Here is a 24,643-nt window from a genome sequence, read left to right as displayed (position 1 = left end):
GTAAAATGTCAGGGCGGTATAGGAACCCCACAAGTGACCCCATTTTAGAAAAAAGACACCCCAATGTATTCTGTTAGGTGTATGACGAGTTCATAGAAGATTTTATTTTTTGTCAAAAGTTAGCGGAAATTGATTTTTATTGTTTTTTTTTCACAAAGTGTCATTTTTCACTAACTTGTGACAAAAAAATAAAATCTTCTATGAACTCGCCATACACCTAACGGAATACCTTGGGGTGTCTTCTTTCTAAAATGGGGTCACTTGCGGGGTTCCTATACTGCCCTGGCATTTTAGGGGCCCTAAACCGTGAGGAGTAGTCTAGAAAACAAATGCCTCAAAATGACCTGTGAATAGGACGTTGGGCCCCTTAGCGCACCTAGGCTGCAAAAAAGTGTCACACATGTGGTACCGCCGTACTCAGGAGAAGTAGTATAATGTGTTTTGGGGTGTATTTTTACACATACCCATGCTGGGTGGGAGAAATCTCTCTGTAAATGGACAATTGTGTGTAAAAAAAATCAAACAATTGTCATTTACAGAGATATTTCTCCCACCCAGCATGGGTATGTGTAAAAATACACCCCAAAACACATTATACTACTTCTCCTGAGTACAGCGGTACCACATGTGTGGCACTTTTTTACACCCTAAGTACGCTAAGGGGCCCAAAGTCCAATGAGTACCTTTAGGATTTCACAGGTCATTTTGCAACATTTGGTTTCAAGACTACTCCTCACGGTTTAGGGCCCCTAAAATGCCAGGGCAGTATAGGAACCCCACAAATGACCCCATTCTAGAAAGAAGACACCCAAAGGTATTCCGTTGGGAGTATGGTGAGTTCATAGAAGATTTTATTTTTTGTCACAAGTTAGCGGAAAATGACACTTTGTGAAAAAAACAATTAAAATCAATTTCCGCTAACTTGTGACAAAAAAATAAAAACTTCTATGAACTCACCATACTCCTAACGGAATACCTTGGGCTGTCTTCTTTCTAAAATGGGGTCATTTGTGGGGTTCCTATACTGCCCTGGCATTTTAGGGGCCCTAAACCGTGAGGAGTAGTCTTGAAACGAAATTTCTCAAAATGACCTGTGAAATCCTAAAGGTACTCATTGGACTTTGGGCCCCTTAGCGCAGTTAGGGTGCAAAAAAGTGCCACACATGTGGTATCGCCGTACTCAGGAGAAGTAGAATAATGTGTTTTGGGGTGTATTTTTCCACATACCCATGCTGAGTGGGAGAAAGATCTCTGTAAATGGACAATTGTGTGTAAAAAAAATTGTCATTTACAGAGATATTTCTCCCACCCAGCATCGGTATGTGTAAAAATACACCCCAAAACACATTATACTACTTGTGTGGCACTTTTTTGCAGCCTAACTGCGCTAAGGGGCCCAAAGTCCAATGAGCACCTTTAGACTTTACAGGGGTGCTTACAAATTAGCACCCCACAAAATGCGAGGACAGTAAACACACCCCACAAATGACCCCATTTTGGAAAGTAGACACTTCAAGGTATTCAGAGAGGGGCATGGTGAGTCCATGGCAGATTTCATTTTTTTTTGTCGCAAGTTAGAAGAAATGATAACTTTTTTTTTTTTGTCACAAAGTGTCATTTTCCGCTTACTTGTGACAAAAAATAATACACACTAAATCCAAAAAATATAATGAACTCGAACGCTTTAAAAAAGCAGATGGTTTATTTTTATATACTAAGCCTAAATGCATATTTCTGAGCACCCAACATCAATGCAGGGGAGCCTTTAGGCATAGGCAGTACAGGCCATAGCCTGGAGTGCCACTGGTCCTGGGGGCGCCATGTTGCTGGATTAAGCCCCACCCCAAATGAAGCCCCACCCTCAAAATAAGCCATGCCCCGTGGGTGTTCTATTTCTTTCTTATGCTGCGTGTACTTAGCGTAAGTTGCAGGCAGCTGCCATCTCTGAGCCTTGTGCATCCTTCTTTCCCCCTTTGTGCCTCCTTCTGTCCCTTTTGTGCCTCCTCCTGTCTCCTTGTGCCTCCTTATCTATTTATTTATTTATTTTATTTATTTGTGCCATGTCTGACCACCTGTTTGTCCTTCTGTCTCCCTTTGTGCCTCCTTTCTCCATGTGCTTCCTTCAGTCCCCTGTGCCACCTCTGCCTCTTTCTGTGCCCCTTTGTGCCTCCTTCTGTCCCCCTGTGCCTCCTTATGTCCCTTTTGCCTTTCTTCTTTTCTGCCGCATTACGATTATTTTCTGGTAAAACATTGCCGCGTTATGATTATTTTAATGGGGGGCCCCACGGGGGAGGGAGGGCAGGGGTATGGCTCCACATGTTTTCTCGCCTGAAGTGATAAAATGGCTAGAGGCGCCCCTGCATCAATGTATTGTTTCAAAAACTATGGAGCCACACAATAGGTCATTGTCTTCCCTGCAGGTGTTCATAGGTATAAAGGAGAGGAAAAAATCAGTATGAAGTTGATAAGTATGCTACGGCATGAGCAGCAAGTTCCAAGTGACTAACAAAAGTGGACAATGATGGGGTTGTAGAGTGGCTCCTTGGTTTTTCATAGCTTTGCAACTGCACATCTAGCAACCTCCTGTTTTCTTGACAGATATCAGAAGATGTATTCAGATATGTTTTTAAAATAAAGCAAAAGAAGATTTCTAATGAACTTACCCAAGAAGCAGCTACAAATGGACTCAAGGTGTGTGTGAAAAAAGGGCGCCAGGAAAAAGGGCTCAGTTGGATAATGAAATGGCGCCAGTGGATAACGAAAGCTCAATAACAATAAACATTGTTAACGAAATTGGTTAACAATAAATACGGTTTTAAAACAGATGAGAGTTGATAGCGAAAATATATTAACGTTAAAAACGTAACGTAATTCAACAATACAGCTTAACCCAACCCCACTCTCACACAGAACCCTCCGCTGGTGGTGCCTAAAACTAACCACTCCCCTGGTGGTGCCTAACTCTAACAACCCCCTCCCCCGGTGGTGCCTAACCCTAACTGCCCCCAGGTGGTGCCTAACCCTAAGCTCTCCCCCTGAAGAAACACCCTTTTACACATATTACAGTATATAGATAGAAAAAAACAACATTTTGTAAAAAATAATACCTTTTAATGGCTAACTGATAGAGTTAAATTGTGCAAGCTTTCCGGAATCTAGTCCCCTTCTTCAGGCATATTTCCAGATGTTAGCTGAAGTAAAACACTGATGCAGGTAAATAGTAAACACGAAGATGACAGTTGTGCTGGTTACTGTTTATCCGTTAGGTGTCAGGTGATCAGCAGGCTGGAGCCAGTGAGTTAGTGCAAGCATACATGAAATCCAGCAGGTTTCTGAAGATCATGAAGCCAAATCAATCATGTTACATAAGGTGTCATGAACCCTGTTCCACAATTTAAACCTTCTGTTAATGTCTTGAATATTTTCATAAATTTGTACTCAGAAATTGTTCTTGATTGTTCATTTTTGAAGTTACCCTTAACGGGAAGCTAAACTGAGTAAAATTATTTAAAGTAAACACATGAGGTAACTTCAAATGAACGTCAAAATTACATAGTTACCTTGCCATCAGTTCCTTTCAGAAGCTCACCATTTTCTTCTGACAATAATCCCTTCCAGTTCTGACAACATTTTGTCAGAACTTAAATATATCAGTTGCTGTCAGTTATACATAAGTTGCTGTCAGTTATAGCTGAGAGGACAACTGATGTGCCAGGTAATGTCTATGTTTCCCTATGGCTCAAGTGGGCGATGTTACAGTTTGCTGACCAGAAAGCTGTTATGAGTAATGGCCATTTTCAAAATTGAGGACAGAGAATTTCCTTGACCACAGTGGACAAACAGGACACTGGAAAGGAGAAAGAGATTGAGGAGTAGACTACACGGGAGGTAAGTATGACTTGTGTATGTTTATTTTGACTTTTAATTTTCAGTTCAGGTTTTCTTTAAGAACAAGTACTTTTAGATCTTGCATGCTGTGTCCTGGTTCACAGAAGTGTTGGCCCACTGGTGTGTCCATTTTACCCTCATTGATTTTAAAGCGGTGATGGTTCATTCTTGTGCGCAGTTTTTGTCCTGTTTCTCCTATATAGATTCCTCTTGAGGGGCATTTCATGCAGCGTATCATGTATACAACATTGGATCACTCACAGGAAAATTGGTCTTGTATTTGATGATATTTCTGTGAGTTTGGTATTTGTATTTGGCTTGTGCCCAGGATATAAGGGCAGGTCTCACATATTGTGTTATTGCAGGGTTTCTGGTGCAGATAATGCACTTCTGATAATCATTTGTCTCAAATTGGGAGGTTGTCTGAAAGCAAGCAGTGGTAAATCAGGAAAAACTTCCTTCAGGCGTTTGTCTTTGTGGAGTATCGGTAGTAGGGCTTTCGATATCTTCCTCGGTGTCTTTAATTTTGGGTTGTAGGTTACCACAATTGGAATTCTGCTGTTTTCAGTCTTTGGTGTGTACTTCAACAGTTCCTCTCTTGATTTTAAAGTTGCTCTGTGTATTTGATCATCAACGATTTGTGGATGATATCCCTGATCTATGAATATATTACGTAGTGACATAAGTTGTCTGTCTCTGTCCTCTGAATTAGAACATATACACATATAAATGATAATATCTTTGATAACGTAAAATCTGTACATACAAATGAAATAATATGACAAAAACCTAATGTTGCAAGCTTCTAAAACGATAACATACTTCAAAAACGTTAATGTTCTAATGTTGGTAACAATATTTATCGGGTGCCATTTTTTTCTGCTTTTTTTCGCTGTATTAATGATAATTGCATTAGAGTCTATGGCGGTACCCTTTTCATCCACAAGCCGCCGACACTTTTTTTTTCCTGCTTCTGACTCAAGCCAATAACCAGTAACGTAAGGCATACCCAGGAATGTTATTTTGCATGGGCAATATTTACTTCAAATGCATGACAGATACCAGTGGACAACTTTATAGACATGGTAAGGAGTTTACAGTGGGATTGGGGCATTCACCAGCCCAACTTCAAAGTCCAATCATGAGCTGGATCTCAACTTTAAGTAATCTTAAAGCTGTATTCAATATTTGTAATCCCTCTTTGTTTTTCTTGCTGTTTGGAGTCTACATCAGGCAGATGCAGTGCTGGTCCCAAACAGTCATTTTTGGTGTTGTAGACTGCCTCCATGTGAGTACCTGGCATGTTTATTAATTTCAATGTTCAACCTACTGCGCAAGTACAGCCATATCTGTGCAGTAAGCCAGAGACTCATCCATGAGTGGCACCCTAAAGAGAACTATCCATGAATGTGTTTTTCCAAGAATTTACACTTGCTTTTTTAATTTCGAAAACTGCTCCATTTTCCGTCACCACAACTAGAGGCAGGGGGCACAGATCTACATAGCTATCACCATGTACAAAGCCCCTGTATATAAATTGATTGGTGATTACACTTCAGAAATCAAAACTTTGATGCTGTGAAATCTTCCTCCTTCACCTAAGGTACATTAGACACCTCATCCCCAGAATGACTGTCAGCACTAGCATTATATTATTGTAGGACAATTGTAACACCCTGCACAGTTACCAGCAATTCAAATAAGGACTTGCAAGAAACACCCACATCTATGACACTGTCACACTGTTGAAAAAAAAAATCCCACCACTGTCACCATTGGTTACCTAAAGATAGAGAATCGTTTTCAAGACTGGGCTACAGTCATTCAAATCCATCCACAATTTAGGTCATCTGAACTATACCACACATCCAGAACCTCAGATCAACATGACCTAAGAATTAAGTCATCATCAGAATTCACCTAGAGCCTTCTGTCATGCTGCTACTATCTTATGGAACACTTTACCACGCTCAATCAGGACACCTTCCTTAAAGGTGTATACATTTAGATTGACTGTCAATCTGTAGAGTCTTTATGGACATGTAGTTACTTCCTCTTTGACCATATTAACTCTGCCACCAACTACTTGAACTTAGACACGTTGGCCCATATGCAATTCACTTTTTCTTCTGAACTCTCTTCGGCCTGGTGCACACCAAAAACCGCTAGCAGATCCGCAATATGCTATCAGATTTTGAAACGCTTTTTCTTCTTTTTCTGTAGCATATCAGCTAGCGTTTTGTGGTTTTGTGTAGCGGTTTTGGTGTAGTAGATTTCATATATTGTTACAGTAAAGCGGTTACTGAACAGCTTCTGTAACAAAAATGCTGGCAAAACCGCTCTGAACAGGCGTTTTTCAGAGCGGTTTGCGTTTTTTCTATACTTAACATTGAGGCAGAAACGCATCAACAATCCAAAAAATGCCTTACCACGGGAGCATGCGTTTCTGCAAAACGCCTCCCGCTCTGGTGTGCACCAGCCTATTGAAATACATTACCCAAGCATATCCGCAGCCACAAGCGGATCGCAAAACGCAGCCGAACCGCTCTGGTGTGCACTAGGCCTTCTAGGTGATATTTTTACAACTTGTCATAAAATGCATTTTAAGCCACCAGAAAACAAGAAAATACTCAAAATAATTTTGATAGTACTTTTTCACCAACGTTTGGGTACTTTTTCAATTGTAAAATGCTGAAAAGTTAGTTTAACCACTTCACAACTGAGGGGTTTTACCCCTTCAGCATCCGAGCAATTTTCTCCTTTCAGCGCTCCTTACATTCATTCGCCTATAACTTTATCATTCCTTATCGCAATGAAATGAACTATATCTTGTTTTTTTTCGCCACCAATTAGGCTTTCTTTAGGTGGGACATTATGCCAAGAATAATTTTATTCTAAATGTGTCTTAATGGGAAAATAGGAAAACATTTGGAAAAAAAAAAATCATTATTTTTCAGTTTTCGGCCATTATAGTTTTTAAATATTGCATGCGACTGTAATTAAAATTCATGTAACTTATTTGCCCACTTGTCCCGGTTATTAAACCGTTTTAATTATGTCCCTATCACAATGTTTGGCGCCAATATTTTATTTGCAAATAAAGGTGCATTTTTTTTCAGTTTTGCGTCCTTCCCTAATTACAAGCCCATAATTTATAAAGTAACAGTGTTATACCCTCTTGATATAAATATTTAAAGATTTCAGTCCCTAAGGTAACTATTTATGTTTTTTTTATTGTAATTTTTTTTAAATTTATTTTAATATTACAAAAAAAAATGGTAACAATTGGGGAGTGTGGGAGTTAATGAGTTAATTTATATTGTAAAATAATGTATTTGTAAATGAAAAATGTTTTTGGGTGTAGTTTTACTTTTTGGCCACAAGATGGCCACAGTAATTTTTTGTAAATGCGTCCTGCAAGCGTAGGAAGTACGCTTACAGGAAGTTCAGGGAGGCTGGGAAACTGTTTTTTTTTTCACAATGATCGCGCTGCTTCTCATAGAAGCAGCCAATCATTGCTGGAGGCAGAGATCAAGATCGGGAATGGTTTTTCGTGCGGCGTGCACAAGCACGGGAGCGTGCGCACATGCGAGCGGGAGCGCGGACAGCGGCGGCAGCGGCGGGGTGTGCGTATATTTGAAGTCCAAAGGAGCATAGATATACTGTACCCGGGCAGCGAAGTGGTTAAAGAGGATATGAAAATTCTCTACTGACCTAGGAGATAACACAGGTGAAAAAGTTAATTGCATATGGCCCATTATGTCTTTTTATTCTTGTGGAAGAAAGCCACTTTACAAATATTGTTGAAGGAGCAGGATGTAAACACCAGGTTTGGTTGGAGCATATATAAGAAACACATTACTGATCCATTTATCTGAGCTGGAGGTGGTCTAAAAAATATTTTATACAGAGTCATACACTTTATGAGCATCTCTATTAACCCTCTGCTCATTTTTTAGTCTTAGTTTCTCACCGTTCCGAAGAGCTTTGTAGGTAATTTGATTGTTAAGGTTTTTTTTCCCTCTCCTCTTTTAACAGATTATTGAGGAAAACATGACAGTTTTGGGTTTTTTAGCCTGTAAGACTTTTCCTGTGGTGTGTTCAGTTTCTCACGGAAATGTACATGAACGTGTCTGAAGTCTTAAAATGCAATACAAAGTCTTATAGATCATTGGATAATGTGCAGGTTGTGTCATGTCTGGTCTCTCATAGAGACCAGAGAAGACAAGGCTGCACAGGATTATGGAACAGTAACAGCCTATTCTTTGTGTTTATACCTGTTGATGTTTTACATTTGGTTTTCCCTCAGGAAGCAGAGGGGGAAAAGCTGAAGAGATTTCCCGTGACAGAAAGATGGTAAAGCAGCCGTCAAACTATGACTACTAAGGCAGTTAGGATGGTGTAATTGGACACCAAACATTTGCTGATTCAGAAGTCAGCAAGCAAAAGTGTCTGCAAAACAAAGACTATCAATGACCTGCATCTGCTGTGTACATGCCAAGAAAATCATTTCAAGGTCATTTCCCAGGTATTTCTTTGGTGCAACACATCATAAATCAAAAGGCGCATCTGGATGTCACTCCACAACATAAAAGTCAGAACAGAGAAAAAGACAAAATATTAGATTTAAGATTGGTGATGTCTCACTTATTATAAATGTCGGATGAGCCATGTATAGAAGCAAGAAGTCTTTTGGAGTGAAAGTGTTTGGTGTTCATAAAGTTGAAGCTAATCAGAGTTTCATATACAATATGAAGTTTTTAGGGACTATGTAGATGAGTTTATGTCATCAGAAAAAATAAAAGTACCAAAAAGGTTCTCCAGTGGTAGAAGATGAACCAATGCAACAAAATAGGAGAACCTGACGATTTAAAGGATACCTGAAGTAACATGTGAAACTAAGAGATCAACATGTATATGTACAGTCCCAAGTCTACTTAGACTTAGGCCTGGGACCTATTAGCGGACACAAGAAATTTGGGCACATGAGGCAATGGAACAAAAAGGGTGCCACCATTGACTCTCATGTTAAATATCGTTTTATGGGCGCCCAACGGGACATTTGGGCGCCCGGTGAATAATAACATTTACAATGGATGCCTGGTGTATAATAACTTTTAAAAACATACTTACCATATAATAGCATTTACAAACATACTTACCATAATTATTGTTTCTATCCATGTAAAGTTTCATAACAAAAACAATATTCTCTGCAAAATACAAATACTCCTCAAATAACTAAATATATCGATTTAAAAAATAATTTGATAAACGATATAGGAGTTTTAGGGTTAGGCACTACTAGGGGAGTTTTAGAGAGAGTAAAAAAGGAAAGCAGAACCCATCTGCAAACCAAAGTACTCAATGAGTCATGTAGTTAATCAAAAAGTAAAAAATATTTATTATTAAAAAAAGCACATCATATAACAATTATAAATATCCATACATATGTGGGCATATAAATTGGATTAGTAACGGTCTGAAAGCCAACGCAGCTCGAATGCCTGTAAATAAGAAAGTAGCCTCTATGATAGCAATAGCAATCTGTACATTTCATCCAGAGTATAAGGACTGTTGATATATAGCTGTAATAAACGATTCTTTCAATAAAAAGGTAAGTTCATAACCCTAAATTGTTCAAGTTAATCGACTCAGGTGCAGACCAGAGTATCCTGCTGCCAGTGTAAACCAGAGATCAATCATAGTGAACAGATCACAGATGTCCAATCGCAACATCCAAGTGTAGGTTTGTCAAGAGGTATGCTCAATAGAAATGACCTTAAATGATTCAAGCTGACCAACTCAGGTGCAAATCAAAGTGTCCTGCTGCCAGTATAAGCCAGAGTTCTATTGTAGCAAGCTGATCACAGATGTTCAATCGCAACATCCAAGTGCAAACTTATCAAAACATGTACTCAGTAGATGGGGTTAGAAAAGCCATCAAGCAATGTATCAGCAATCCATGTGTCTGTCCTGTGACAGGACATATAGGAGTTAGTTTGCAATCCAGCAAGATAGAAAACTGCGTTATAGCTACCAGTCCTTGGGATTATCTGGGTTCAGAGGCAAGCTTGCTTCCATAGGCGGAAAATGGCGGAAATCCGTGCATGAAGAAGCATGTAAAGAGGCATCAGGCTATGCATCAGACTGTGAGCTGGAGCTGCTGAAGGCTACAAGTCGACCGGTTTCGCCGGTAATCCGGCTCCTCAGGACTCTCAGACCGTGAGAGTAGATGCCCGTATGGTTGCTGGCGTTCCCCATGCCATATGAGGCGTTTCACCCGGAAGTGCGTCAGCCGCGTCCACATAGGGGCGCGGCTTAATGCGTTCCAGGCGCCCGTGCTAAGCGTAAAGTCCCCCGCGCGGCGCATGCCCAATGCGTCTCACAGGAGTCAGGCTCAAGCGTGCGCAGACAGTAGACGGCGGGCAATCCATGTGGGCGTATAGTACGCCATCAGATGGTGCCCCCCTGTCTGCGCACCAGTGTCAATATCCCCACAAAGGCGGGAACGAGGCATGCGCAGAAGCATGGCAGGCCAAAAAAAGAGGGGAAAGAGGTGAAGGGGAAAAAATGAAAAGAAAAAGAGAATAACAAAGAATGGGAATTGAGTGAAAGGAAAGGATGAAAAAAGCAGGAAAACAGAAATAAGAATTAAAATATTGGCATACCACGTCCGCATCCAAGTCCTGCCCAGGGTGGGATGACACTGATGGGCTTAAGGGGGATCATCATCATATATATACATCTAAGTCCTAAATTCAATATTGTAAAAGTATAACATTTAGGTGAACAGAAAAGGAAAAGAACCCAAGATCTAAGCTATCCTTAATCAATATTATATATCCTCACCTGTGAGGAGAGTAAACCCTGCACAGGAGGGGAATAACAAAAGTAAAAAAAAAAAGGGGGAAACAAAGGAAGAGGGTGAACCTCCAATCCGAGAGCAGAGAGGCAGCCCCACCGCCTCTAGGCACCAGGAAAGAGCGGCTCGGCCAATGCGGGGGGCAGCCGACAGCACCATTGCCCCAACTGAGACAGCAAACAGGTAGGTTCCCAAAGGGTACCAAGGAGACAAGGAGACAACTACAAAAATGGAGAGTATTTTAATTCATCATTAAGGCCTGGTGGAGCCGTGGCCTTAAGATCATATATCCAGCGACATTCACGCTGTAAGACCAGCTTCTCAAAATTCCCGCCTCTCAATGGTTGATGCACGCAGTTCACTGCGCTAAAAGTAATAGCATTCAGCGAATTGTGTGTGCATGCAATAACATGTCTAGCTACAGGGGAACGTAGGTTATGCCCCACAATGTCCTGTGTATGCTCATATATTCGTCTACGAAAATTTCGTGTTGTCATCAGAGCCGGATTAAGGCTGAATGGGCCCTAAGCAAAGTAGCAGATTTGGGCCCCCCTCGAATATCTGAATGATATATATATATATATATATATATATATATATATATATATATATATATATATATATATATATATAATTATTATTATTATAGGTGAGAGGACGCAGCATAAAGAATGGTAGTGCTCCTTCTGGACAGGTGAGAAGGCTCTGGTGTGAGCAGTTTGAATGAAAGGCAGGTGTGTGGCCCCTTGTTCAATTGGATTGAGGGATGGGGGATACAGGGCAGCACGATGGCGTAGTGGTTAGCGCTCTCGCCTTGCAGCGCTGGGTCCCCGGTTTGATTCCCAGCCAGGTCAACATCTGCAAGGAGTTTGTATATTCTCCCCATATCTACGTGGGTTTCCTCCGGGCATGTTGGTTTCCTCCCACATCCCTAAAACATACAGATAAGTTAATAGGCTTCCCCCTACACATCCCTAAAACATACAAATAAGTTAATAGGCTTCCCCCTACATTGGCATACATATATACTGTATATACCTAGACTACAATACATACACAGACACATGACTATGGCAGGGTTTAGATTGCGAGCTCCTCTGAGGGACAGTTAGTGACAAAACTGTATATACTCTGTACAGCACTGTGGAAGATGTCGGTGCTAGATAAATACTAAATAATAATAATTCAGTCAGCAACTGATACATCTAATTGGGGGGGAGGGGGCTGATAAAGTTTGCCCAGCCCAATTTACTTTGTTTAATATGCTCTTTGTAGCTGCACTTTTTCTACAAGTTGTCCCCTTCACCTTACCTACCTGGAAGCAGCAGGGCTATAGGTTATCCCCTCAGGCAGCAAAGGCTGTATTCTGTGTATGCCTGTCCATGCTCTCTCCACTAGAGATGTCGCGAACGGTTCCCGAACTGTTCGCCGGCGAACATCTCTGTCTCTCTGTGCCCTGTACTACTTCCGGGTCGCTATGACCCGGAGTAGTACGCCGGCACTGGCCCGGCGGTGCGTGTCCTAGATCGCGCTGCTGTTGCCGGGCACTTTCTGTGCATGTGCGTGACGTCATGAGTGACGTCACGCTCATGCGCAGAGACTGTCCGGCAACAGGCGCGCGATCAAAGACACGCACCGCTGGGCCAGCGCAGGCGTACTACTACGGGTCATAGCAACCCGGAAGTAGTACAAGGCACAGAGAGATTCGCTCGGCGAATGGTTCGGGCCATCTCTACTCTCCACATGGTGTCACAGCTCCTGCCCTCAGTGACCAAGAGACGCCTGTAACTGGAAAACAGCACAGACAGGCACACTACAATACAGCCTGTGCTACTGAAGAGGTTAATTTAAAAAGCCCCTCTGCTTTCAGCTGTTATCAGTGTCATTTGCTAGGGCCAGGCTGCTAAGTGTGAGTGTGATTCCCCTCCTGCCAGGAGGAAAAAGGAGGAACAGTGAAGAGCCTGATTACATGCTGATGGGGCCCATTACACTCTGACTGAGGCCCCAAGCAGCTGCTTGAGGTGCTTAGTGGGTTAATCCGGCCCTGGTTGTCATGCCGATATAGAAGGCGTCACATGTGCATTTAAGCACATATATGACGCCCTCCGTTGAACAATTGACAAAATGTCTAAGATGCACCATTCTGTTGACATGTGGGAAGGTATTGGATCTCCCCACTGTCACATAAGGACATTGTTTGCATGATCCACATCGAAATACACCACTTTCCCTACATGGGTCGGTACGTGCATTTCCTGTGTAATGGCTCCTAACAATTCGATTTGCTATGGTAGGAGCTTTTCGAAAAATTATTTTGGGCCTGTCTGATACGCACTGTCGTATCTTGGCATCATCAGTAAGCAGATACCAATGTTTAGAAAGAATCTTTTGAAACTGTTCTTGTTGTTTATTAAAGGAGGTGATTATAGGAACTGTTTCCATAAAGGAATCTGTCTTTTGCCGATATCCCAAAAGGGAATTACGGTCAGAGTTCAAAGCTCTGCTGTAGGCCCTGAAATAGTTATCAATGTCCCTCATAGTCCTAATAAAGACCAAAAGCATTCAGAGCCACCAACTCAAAAGGTTAATACTCCAAATGCTCAGATTAAAAGAAAGGAGATGACATCACCTCCTACAACTCCAGACAACCTAACGTCACAGAAAGAAACAGACACTTTTTTAGAGAACACTATGGTGCCCAACAAATCAAAGGTAAAAGAAAAAGACAGAGAAAAAGAAAAAGACAAAAAATTAAGTGTAAGACACACACAAATTCCCCAAAACACGTCACTCTCCCCACATCAAACAAATCCCTCCAAGAAAATGAATATGGAGCAGTATCTGCACCCGAAAAAATAGATACCGAGGAAAACACGGTGATTAATCTTAGCCACACCCCTTTGACACAAGATCAAATCTCAGTATTATCACTAGGTTTAGGTTTTTCACTCACTAAGAATATTGATAAATTCGATTGTGCTAAGGACTTGAATCTCTTTGCACGTAAAATAATTCTTAAACTCCAGCACAAACGTAAAGAAATGGCGCCCCTGGGTGGGGCTATACAGGATTGGTCAGATTTGACTAAAAAAGACTATAGGGCCCTTCGGGACCTTACGGCCTTATGGGAAGAAGGACATATACCAGACGAACAGGCCACAGATACAGAAGATACCACTGGTACTAAAACCACACAATTTAAGAATAAATCACGTTACTTTCCATCTCTGTCTGCAAGTCCAAGGGTCAGTGTCTTTGTGGAGATGGTGTTAAAGGATCTGGACGCCATACATATGGGTTATGGTGCTGATAATCTCACAGGAGCTCAGAAACAAGCCCTGTTTGAGCTTACACAGCTGACAATGCTCACGGTTAAGCCCTCCGATAAGGGGGGCAATATCGTGGTCATGGATAACGACCAATATGAGAATATGTGTTTACGTATCCTGAAAAATAGGGATTGGTACCAAAGGGCCTCGGCGTCCAGCGTCTTGAGGGACCAGGGTGCACTGTTTGGCATCATTGTTTGGGCAGTCAGCAATCGTATAATATTCACTGAGGTATCATCTTTCTTAAAGGTACCACACCCACAAATACCCACATTCTATGCATTACCAAAAATTCATAAGTGTATGACGAACCCACCCGGTAGGCCGATAATATCGGCCTGTGGATCCCTTACTGAAAACATTAGTAAGTACATAGATTACTATTCACAGAAACATGTACAATCTTTACCCTCCTTTGTACAGGATACCATGCATGTACTGCGCATCCTTGATGGCCTTCATGTGCGCCCTGGTGTCCTTTTGGTGGCGCTGGACGTTGAGGCCCTATATTCAAGTATACCCCATAAAGGTGGCATTCGAGCTGTGGCAAGGGTTTTTTTTTTTTTTTTTTTTTTTCTTTTCTTTTCAAACTCAGCCAGTATGTGACCCAGATATGACCATGTGACAGCTGTGAAGCCATCATACGTGGGTCTCAGGTCTGCATCATAGTTTGATTTTCTTTCCTCTCCTCCCCCCCTCCCTCACTCCATCATCACTACAATATATCAAATATTCCACCAGTGGCTCAGGTCAAACTAATTATAGTAAGAGAGAGAAAAAAGAAAGTAAGAAAAACAAAAAAAAACACAAGCACCAGCAAAAAACAAACTCCACCTACCCATCTTAACATCTTAACATTAAGTGGTTAATATCCCTTTCCGACCACCTACTTATTTTATGGACATGCCCTCCATGCATGAGCCATCAGGGCCGGACCAAGCCAATGGAGGGGACAGGCCTCATGCACAAACAGGCCACATATCTAAGCTGAGAAGCAAAGCAATTTCTCTTATTTCACCTTTCATACACATTCATATAAGTGCCTTCTATACTTCAACATATATCTATGCATCTGCACATTCATCCATCCATTTATCCTTACAATTTCAGTTGGTAATATAGTGGTTATTTGGTTCTTTTCTCCTCATCCCCTCCACTTCAAATACTCAACTACATATTATATGCTGTGGCAAGGTTTTTGGATACTTTGCCCAGCACCGAATTTGATCATTCAATTTTTCTTTTGGAGATGTTGGAGTTCCTTCTGACACACAACCATTTTGTTTTTGGTGCCGCCCACTACCTCCAGGTGCAGGGCACTGCGATGGGGACAACTTGCGCCCCGTCGTATGCCAATCTGTACCTGGGGGCGTGGGAGGCGGACATCTTTTCCAATGATGACTGGGTCGAATACCTGTGCCACGTGGATGCGTGGCACAGGTACATCGACGATATCTTACTTATTTGGACGGGAGGAGAATCACTCCTGCTTGAGTTTGTTGCAAAACTTAACTCAAATTCTCTTAACCTTAAGTTAACGTGCGAGTACAGCGAAAGATCGCTGTCCTTTTTGGACCTTTGGATAGAGGTGGGAGAGAATGGTGATCTTAACACTAAACTGTACAGGAAACCTACTTCCTCTAATACAGTTTTACATGCTGAAAGTTTTCATCCCCGACACCTAATTAGGAGCATTCCCACAGGCCAATTCTTAAGGGCCAGACGAAATTGTTCCTCGCTTGATGCTTTCAAAGCCGAGGCAGTGGAACTTAAACAGAGGTTCAGGGACAGAGGATACTCTAGGTCAAATATTGATAGGGCCTACAGCAGAGCTTTGAACTCTGACCGTAATGCCCTTTTGGGATATCGGCAAAAGACAGATTCCTTTATGGAAACAGTTCCTATAATCACCACCTTTAATAAACAACAAGAACAGTTTCAAAAGATTCTTTCTAAACATTGGCATCTGCTTACTGATGATGCCAAGATACGACAGTGCGTATCAGACAGGCCCAAAATAATTTTTCGAAAAGCTCCTACCATAGCAAATCGAATTGTTAGGAGCCATTACACAGGAAATGCACGTACCAACCCATGTAGGGAAAGTGGTGTATTTCGATGTGGATCATGCAAACAATGTCCTTATGTGACAGTGGGGAGATCCAATACCTTCCCACATGTCAACAGAACGGTGCATCTTAGACATTTTGTCAATTGTTCAACGGAGGGCGTCATATATGTGCTTAAATGCACATGTGACGCCTTCTATATCGGCATGACAACACGAAATTTTCGTAGACGAATATATGAGCATACACAGGACATTGTGGGGCATAACCTACGTTCCCCTGTAGCTAGACATGTTATTGCATGCACACACAATCCGCTGAATGCTATTACTTTTAGCGCAGTGGACTGCGTGCATCAACCATTGAGAGGCGGGAATTTTGAGAAGCTGGTCTTACAGCGTGAATGTCGCTGGATATATGATCTTAAGGCCACGGCTCCACCAGGCCTTAATGATGAATTAAAATACTCTCCATTTTTGTAGTTGTCTCCTTGTCTCCTTGGTACCCTTTGGGAACCTACCTGTTTGCTGTCTCAGTTGGGGCAATGGTGCTGTCGGCTGCCCCCCGCATTGGCCGAGCCGCTCTTTCCTGGTGCCTAGAGGCGGTGGGGCTGCCTCTCTGCTCTCGGATTGGAGGTTCACCCTCTTCCTTTGTTTCCCCCTTTTTTTTTTTACTTTTGTTATTCCCCTCCTGTGCGGGGTTTACTCTCCTCACAGGTGAGGATATATAATACTGATTAAGGATAGCTTAGATCTTGGGTTCTTTTCCTTTTCTGTTCACCTAAATGTTATACTTTTACAATATTGAATTTAGGACTTATATGTATATATATGATGATGATAAGAATTTATACACTCCTGCAGGGTTCCCCCTTAAGCCCGTCAGTGTCATCCCACCCTGGGTGGGACTTGGATGCGGACGTGGTATGCCAATATTTTAATTCTTATTTCTGTTTTCCTGCTTTTTTCATCCTTTCCTTTCACTCAATTCCCATTTTTTGTTATTCTCTTTTTCTTTTCTTTTTTTCCCCTTCACCTCTTTCCCCTCTTTTTTTGGCCTGACATGCTTCTGCGCATGCCTCGTTCCCGCCTTTGTGGGGATATTGACACTGGTGCACAGACAGGGGGGCACCATCTGATGGCGTACTATACGCCCGCATGGATTGCCCGCCGTCTACTGTCTGCGCACGCTCAAGCCTGACTCCTGTGAGACGCATTGGGCATGCGCCGCGCGGGGGACTTTACGCTTAGCACGGGCGCCTGGAACGCATTAAGCCGCGCCCCTATGTGGACGCGGCTGACGCACTTCCGGGTGAAACGCCTCATATGGCGTGGGGAACGCCAGCAACCATACAGGCATCTACTCTCACGGTCTGAGAGTCCTGAGGAGCCGGATTACCGGCGAAACCGGTCGACTTGTAGCCTTCAGCAGCTCCAGCTCACAGTCTGATGCATAGCCTGATGCCTCTTTACATGCTTCTTCATGCACGGATTTCCGCCATTTTCCGCCTATAGAAGCAAGCTTGCCTCTGAACCCAGATAATCCCAAGGACTGGTAGCTATAACGCAGTTTTCTATCTTGCTGGATTGCAAACTAACTCCTATATGTCCTGTCACAGGACAGACACATGGATTGCTGATACATTGCTTGATGGCTTTTCTAACCCCATCTACTGAGTACATGTTTTGATAAGTTTGCACTTGGATGTTGCGATTGAACATCTGTGATCAGCTTGCTACAATAGATCTCTGGCTTATACTGGCAGCAGGACACTTTGATTTGCACCTGAGTTGGTCAGCTTGAATCATTTAAGGTCATTTCTATTGAGCATACCTCTTGACAAACCTACACTTGGATGTTGCGATTGGACATCTGTGATCTGTTCACTATGATTGATCTGTGGTTTACACTGGCAGCAGGATACTCTGGTCTGCACCTGAGTCGATTAACTTGATCAATTTAGGGTTATGAACTTACCTTTTTATTGAAAGAATCGTTTATTACAGCTATATATCAACAGTCCTTATACTCTGGATGAAATGTACAGATTGCTATTGCTATCATAGAGGCTACTTTCTTATTTACAGGCATTCGAGCTGCGTTGGCTTTCAGACCGTTACTAATCCAATTTATATGCCCACATATGTATGGATATTTATAATTGTTATATGATGTGCTTTTTTTAATAATAAATATTTTTTACTTTTTGATTAACTACATGACTCATTGAGTACTTTGGTTTGCAGATGGGTTCTGCTTTCCTTTTTTACTGTACTAATTGATATCCAGACTACTCTGAGCCATGAAATATATTGGATAATTAATTACATACATGCATGTGTTTGGGTGTTGGTTGAGACGTCCAGTCCAAAAAAAAAAAAGAGTTTTAGAGAGACACTGTAACAAGGAAAACTTCCCCTCGGGGTACTCACCTTGGGAGGGGGAAGCCTCAGGATCCTAATGAGGCTTTCCCCGTCCTCCTCTGTCCCACGGGGGTCTCACTGCAGCCCTTCAAAGCTGGCCCGACAAATCCGTCAGTCTGTTCAATATATAACCTTTCCAGGCTCCAGCTGGGGCGCCTTCGGCTCCGAAGTAGATGGAAATACCCAATCTCAGTCGGGTCCGTTCTACTGCACAGGCGCCGGAGACTTGCGCCTGCGCAGTAGAACGGACCCGACTGAGATCGAGTATTTCCGCCTACCTCGCAGCGCAGCGCCGCTACTGCGCCTGCGCTGGAGCCAGGTAGGTAAATATTTACATCGCCACCATTCGGAGGGGCGCCACTGGGGGAGGTCCTACGGTTAGAAACCACCAGGGGGGTCTTAGGGTTAGGCACCACTAGGGGTCTTCAAGTGCGTACACATGTCCAACTTTATGCCTGATTGTCGTTTAAACTGGTCGTTTGAACGACTTGAAGTGCAAACAACAAGTCATTCAGACGTCATGTACACACTGACCAATAAAGCGGCTGATAAGCTAATTTACCTAATTTACATGTCATTTAACCAACTTGATAATGGACAATGGACTGGATAGAACAATAGACTAGATTAAACTACTGATCAAATGACTTGTTGTTTGAGAGTCTGTAAGTTGGACAAACAACCTTTAGTCGTTTGAACGACAGTTGGTCCAACGGGCAAACCAGCTGTTATCAGTCGCTCGACAGCACTTACACACGTCCAACTTGTCGTTCAAAGTCGGACGACAAGTTGTTCAAAAAAGTTGGACATGTGTTGGACCGTTAGTCACCACCAGGCCTTAGATTTTTTTTCTTCAATGGGAAGCTTAAATGCTATGCCACAGTTGAGGAAGTGATTATATGATCTTGTTTGCTTTCTTATCAGCCACTGTTGGTAAACATTCCTAGCAGTATTTCTGCTGAATACAAGCAGAAAGTGTACACAGAAGGCAAATTCACCCTAGATACATTATAATATATAAATACAGCAGCTCTGCAATAAATTACAATGGCAACTTTTAGAGCTGATAAACTGCAGTTTAGGAACTTGTAATTTTGCAAACCAACGATAGTATGTGTGCACAAAAGCAAATATGATAACTGTGTGGGTAATAAAAATTAGGAAAACACATTTTTTTATTAAATGTTATGTCAGAGTTTAACCTTTTCGGGACCGGCCGCCTATCCCCCCTTAAGGACCAGGCATTTTGCGCGGGAGGGGGGTGCGCGCGTTTGGGGGGTCAGGCGGCCGTATCCCATCTGTGGCTGGCTGGATTTGTGTCCCCCCATAGTGGCCTGTGCCCCCCCTTCTGCAAGCAGCCTTCACTCACCTTCCAGGCTCCAGCGATGAGCCGCACGGGAGCCTCTTCTCCGGCCGGCATCTCTGTTCTGTCTGACGATCAGTTCCGGGTCGCGGCTTGATGACGTCATCAAGCCGGGACCCAGGGCTGACGTCAGACGGAGCGGAGATGCCGGCCAGAGCGGAGGGGGGCGCCGATCGTCGCGGGAACGGCAGGGAGGTGAGTGGATCCTCTTCTTTTCCCCCCTGCCGCCGCAGCTGTCAAACTGATCACTATGATCGGACGGCGATCGTAGTGATCATGTGATCAGCAGCCATACGCGATGGCTGCTGATCACTCGGGGGAGATGTCGGCTGTCATATGACAGCTTAATCTCCCCCTCCGGGTGCGCACGATCGCGTCGGGAGCGGAAACTGCGGGCCGGCGTAGATTCTACGCCGCATCAGGCTAGAACAGCCACAAGTGCGGCGTAGAATCGAATGCACGCGGTCCCGAAAAGGTTAATGAAACACTTCTTAGTACAGGAATATATCTGTCTTTCTTTGTCTGGCATAATAGAAGTGATGGCGCCTGTCATGTTCCTTCTAATTTACTATAGCTCACAGCACAGCAATTCTTTTTGTAGCTCAGTACACTGCACCCTATCTGACAGCACCCTATCTGGAGGACACTGCATAGCATTTAGAAAGACAAAATAAGGCCTGGTGCACAAGAAAACCCGCTAGCAGATCCGCAAAATGCTAGAAGATTTTGAAACGCTTTTTGTTATTTTTCTGTAGCGTTTCAGCTAGCATTTTCCGGTTTTGGGAAGCGTTTTTGGTGTAGTAGATTTCAGATATTGTTTCAGATATTACAGTAAAGCTGTTACTGAACAGCTTCTGTAACAAAAACGCCTGCAAAACCGCTCTGAACTGCCGTTTTTCAGAGCGGTTTGCGTTTTTCCTATACTTAACATTGAGGCAGAAACGCATCCGCAATCCAAAAAATGCCTCACCCCGGGAGTATGCGTTTCTGCAAAACGCCTCCTGCTCTGGTGTGAACCACCCCATTGAAATACATTGACCAAGCGGATCCGGACCCGCAAGCGGCTGCAGAAACGCTGAAAAAGCCGCTCGGTGTGCACCAGCCCTAAGGCCTAGTGCACACCAAAAACCGCTAGCAGATCCGCAAAATGCTAGCAGATTTTGAAACGCTTTTTCTTATTTTTCTGCAGCGTTTCAGCTAGCGTTTTGCGGTTTTGTGTAGCGGTTTTGGTATAGTAGATTTCATGTATTGTTACAGTAAAGCTGTTACTGAACAGCTACTGTAACAAAAAACACCTGGCAAACCGCTCTGAAGTGCCGTTTTTCAGAGCGGTTTGCGTTTTTCCTATACTTAACATTGAGGCAGAAACGCACCTGCAATCCAAAATCTGCAGCAGCCCGGGAGTATGCGTTTCTGCAAAACGCCTCCCGCTCTGGTGTGCACCAGCCCATTGAAATACATTACCCTAGCAGATCCGCACCCGCAAGCGGATCGCAAACCGCAGCCGAACCGCTTTGGTGTGCACTAGGCCTAACACACAGTTTTCAGCCCAGAGTCGTGGCGCTCAGTGTGAATTCTTAGGGAAGTCCTACACGGTTCATTTTTTAGCCGATTAGATGGTTCGATAGATAATTTCCGACATGTCCGATCGCCCTTTCGATTCAATTGCCGCTCGATTTCTGATAGAAGTGAATGGAAAAAGATAAAGCGGACAATAAGAGAATCAACTGCAGAATAGAGCGGCAAAAACAATCGAGAGCAGAAACGCACGGCAGAAACGAACTGTGTATTCCCAGCATTAGAGCTTGCCTACACCCTAACCTAACACTAAGGGTGCATACACACATCAAACCATAGTCTTTGAAAAATGAAAGATCACAGACCAATGTTACCCCCTTCCATGTAGTATGAGAGCCATACTCTACACAGTCTATTCTATGGAGCTGAACTCCCCATCAGATAGAAATCTTTGCAAGATGCTGCACACAAAGTTGCAGATACCGATCTTTTGAATGTGTACAGAATAATGCTGGGGATACACAGTACGTTTCTGTACCGTGTATCGACCAGCTGATCTGGCCAGCTGATAATATTCAGCTGGCCCGATCAAGCCGCTCGACCATAAGGAAGCGCCGGCGGGGACGAGCGGTAATCGATCTGCGCGAATGCGCGGACAAGCGGGGATGTGGCGGGGAAGCGGCTGGGGTCGATCTAGCGGCTAATCGAGCCGCCGATCGACCCGTCTATTCCCAGCATAAGATCTGTTCCTGCAAAAGATCTGTTCCTGTAAAATGCATTCATAGCCTATGATATCTGCAGATCCTCATACACACCTTGTTTAACAGACATTCATCTGCAGATCAGACAATCATCTGCAGATCTGAAGATCCATCCTGGTGGATCTGATCTGCAGATGAATGTCTGTTAAACAAGGTGTGTATAAGGGTCTGCAGATATCATAGACTATGAATGCATTTTGCAGGAACGGATCTTTTGCAAGAACAGATCTTTTGCAGATACTGATCTTTTGAATGTGTACGGGCATCTTTTGTGCAGCATCTTGCAAAGATTTCTGTCTGATGGGGAGTTCAGCACAATAGAATAGACTGTGAAGGTATGGCTCTCATACTACATGGAAGGGGGTAAAATTGGTCTGTGGTCTTTCATTTTCCAAAGACTATAGTCTGATGTGTATATGCACCTTAACACCTTTGCTATCCCTGCTCTATATAGGTGTTTTGCCAAAAGCTAGGCAAGCAGCAACAGGTGGTCTTAAAAGGAGATTCTAATATCTGTATAAAATTGCCACAAACATAGATTGCTGGTTCCGGAGTCTTTTTGAGATTCAATGTTATTAAAAAGCACCTTTTCATTTCAATTTCCATATCCAACAGAAAGCTCAAGTAAAAATTATTTGATTGGTAGCAAATTTGATACACCTTGGAGTGTCTGTATTTTATGTGCAAATAAGCAAGTTGGAAGTTGAAGTTTATTCATACCAAATATAGAGCTGAACTAGCGTAAATGAGCTACATTTCTTCAACAAAATTAAGTCTTTCTTTAGTCACTTCACTATAACCAGCATAAGGAACTCTCAGTACAGGGGTACTTGTTTCACTTTTAGTAGTATGACACAATTTGATTCCAAAAACAGTGCTTACATAAACAATTTATAATTTTCTAAAGGACAGATAAAGCTTTTTATCTACCAAGTGTTTAATTCTAAACATTCAAAATTCTTAATATAAATAATAATGTTATTGCATTATTGTTATGGTTAGAAAACAGTGTTTTACGTCAGTGATGGATGAGATCTACCCTGAAATACACAGGGGGCCCATTTCCCTGAGTGTGAAATCGCAATGCCAATTTTTGCATCAAATCTGAAATCAATGCAGTTCAATAATTCCACTGAATGTGTTTTTCCAAATGCATTGCAATGCAGAAAAAATATGTACTGCATTCTGCAGATATCTGCATCAGGCACTAATCCGCATGTATTGTAAATTACGAATAATGAAAGTCAATAGCCCCGCATGTGAATGCGAATATTCATGTTTGCAAATGCCATCCATTTTCCCATCTAACATGCTTCTTCCTGTTTCCTGTGTAGTCACAGTGATGTCATGTTGCTATGGAGGCCAAAAATCACATGCGGAAATTCACATTAAAACGCACATAAAAACACATGCGTTTTCCAAATCGCATTTAATTTGCATATGCAAATTTGGATGTGAAACGAAGAATATACTAGTGGAGATAGGCCCTAAGTCATATTATTAGTACAGTGTGTACATATTGTTTATGCAGCTGGATGATAAATGCAGAGATACTGCGCCACAGTCCCCCAAGTCTTATATCAAACTTTCACCAGTCGCTGGGATCGCTGCAGAAGATCCAATGTTCAGTGATATATTTCAAAATTACTGCTGCGCTCTCCAGACCTGAAACACACATATGAACTCCACATAGGGTAATACCGTTCAGTCTATACAATTCCATCTCCTGAGTGCCTTTGTGTGTCTAAATATTCCCAAGTGTCACTCTCCTGTGATGACCCACGTCCCCTCTCTCTACAATGCTCACCAGATGCTCACCACCTCAGTTTTCAGGTGGGTCTTAAGCAGTGCTGAGGGACAGCTCTCTCTGAATCTTGTCTCTGTAATCAAAAAATGCCTCCACTTAGAGTAGTATTGTTCAGGGAGCCACACAATATATGCAATAAAACCACCGTGCTTCCGTGATATCACCCTGTGTTTGTACTGGATGTACTATATATCTGTATACAATATGTATTGTGTATGTCAAGTGGGGTCCCAAGGATTAGCATTACTGGCCTATTGCTCTGGACAAAGTGTGCAGGGATTAGATAAAAATGATATGAGGAGGACATGTTCAGGTACGTATAATGTATGTAGTACATATAATAGCTATAATTAAATGTATTTTAATAATTTGTTTTGCATAAATATCTGGATTAAATAATCATTTTTATTATTTTCAACAGTTAAACTTTAGAGATGGCTCGAACCTCCGATTTTCAGTTCGTGAACCTCAAACGCGAACCTCCGCAAAAAGTTCGGGTTTGCGTGAACTTTTCGAATCGCAACAGACTTCAATGGGGAGGCGAACTTTGAAAATTAGAAACATTTATGCTGGCCACAAAAGAGACGGAAAAGATGTTTCAAGGGGTCTAACATCTGAGT

The 24,643-nt window shown here is 42.6% G+C and overlaps 1 long non-coding RNA gene across 3 annotated transcripts in view; it reads right to left on the bottom strand.

The window, feature by feature from the left end:
* LOC137517641 (uncharacterized) overlaps positions 1-3,241 on the bottom strand; it is an 84,956-nt gene extending 81,715 nt beyond the window's left edge. For all 3 annotated transcript variants that reach the window (XR_011020605.1, XR_011020606.1, XR_011020604.1), the window contains exon 1: positions 3,108-3,241. This is a non-coding gene — a long non-coding RNA (uncharacterized lncRNA). The remainder of the gene's footprint in view (positions 1-3,107) is intronic.
* Between the last annotated feature and the right edge of the window lie 21,402 nt (positions 3,242-24,643).

This window comes from Hyperolius riggenbachi, chromosome 5 (genome assembly GCF_040937935.1).
Source record: "Hyperolius riggenbachi isolate aHypRig1 chromosome 5, aHypRig1.pri, whole genome shotgun sequence".
NCBI classification, from domain to species: domain Eukaryota; kingdom Metazoa; phylum Chordata; class Amphibia; order Anura; family Hyperoliidae; genus Hyperolius; species Hyperolius riggenbachi.
Note: the sequence above shows the minus strand (reverse complement) of the source record. Positions and strands in the feature narration are given on the sequence as shown.